This window comes from Scylla paramamosain, chromosome 18 (genome assembly GCF_035594125.1).
Source record: "Scylla paramamosain isolate STU-SP2022 chromosome 18, ASM3559412v1, whole genome shotgun sequence".
In the NCBI taxonomy this organism is placed as follows: domain Eukaryota; kingdom Metazoa; phylum Arthropoda; class Malacostraca; order Decapoda; family Portunidae; genus Scylla; species Scylla paramamosain.
Window position 1 is genome coordinate 20183503 of NC_087168.1, and position 1147 is coordinate 20184649.

A 1147-nucleotide genomic window follows, 5' to 3' on the forward strand; every position below is an offset into this window, starting at 1 on the left:
TTTTGATCTGCAGCGGGAACTAGACACAGATTATAGCCGATCTGCTTAGCTGTGTCATGGCGGGGCGGGGCGGGGCGGCCCAACCACCCTGGCGTCCCCCGCCACTGCCTTCCCTCCACCAAGGCACCACTCATCAAAGGGGAGGCCTCGCCTCGTATGGCTAAACATAGTAAGGTAAATGATAGAAATCAAATCATATGCAAACATAGAAGTATTTTAAAGATTTCTGATACATAAGTACATTGCGGTTGTGCATATATATATATATATATATATATATATATATATATATATATATATATATATATATATATATATATATATATATATATATATATATATATATATATATATTCATTTATTCTAGAGCATACGAGAGAATTATTTGATTCACAAAAATCCTCAGACAATATTGAGGATTTCCAACTGAACACATATTATTTGTAATTATAACATATAACATTTATGTCTCTTATGTCCATTCTATCTGTTACTCTTACAAATAATGACACTAAGCAATATTGCCGTCCTCTCTGTTTTCTTTTCATATTAATTCAAGTAAAATTTGAAAAATACTTCAACACTGAAGAAGAAAATAAAATACGAGGCAGATGCCGAACGCTGACACGGAGCAGGAGGGCGGCTGAAGGTCACGCTGACGCCACGCCCCGGGTAAAAAAAAATATTAAAAAGAAGCAATGGAAAGAAAACCGAAACGACGACGAACCGAACAGCAATGAGCGGAACAGCGAGACGAGGGAAGGACACACGGGACTCTTACAGAAACTTAACAGCAAAATGCAACAGTACAATGGTGAATGAGCTACACCTACAGAAAACGCTACGTGAACTAGTACTACAGTTATATAATAAATTAAAAGAACACCGCCAGTGGACATGTTAGTACGGTAATACTACGGCTACAGATACGCTCGCGGAGATCAGGAAGGTACCCGGAAAATCAGCTAAACCTAATTTACAGCTTAAGCCTCTGAAAGGGCAGCCGGTGAGAACTGAGAACTACTTTTATATGACATGATTTTTTGTGTGTCTGTGTGCGTTCGTGTATGTACGATGTACGAGTATGTGTGTGTGTGTGAGTCTGTGTGTGTATGAGTGTCTATGTGTGTGTGTGTGTGTGTGTGTG

The 1147-nt window shown here is 38.9% G+C and overlaps 1 protein-coding gene across 6 annotated transcripts in view; it reads right to left on the reverse strand.

Moving 5' to 3' along the window:
• Window positions 1-317: 317 nt before the first annotated feature.
• Window positions 318-1147, reverse strand: part of LOC135109247 (uncharacterized) — a 259673-nt gene continuing 258843 nt past the window's right edge. For 4 of the 6 annotated variants that reach the window (XM_064020508.1, XM_064020507.1, XM_064020503.1 and 1 more), the window contains one exon: window positions 329-1147. This exon is cut by the window's right edge and continues 610 nt beyond it. The gene's annotated coding sequence lies outside the window, so the exon portion shown is untranslated. The other 2 variants (XM_064020505.1, XM_064020504.1) reach the window with 1 other exon arrangement.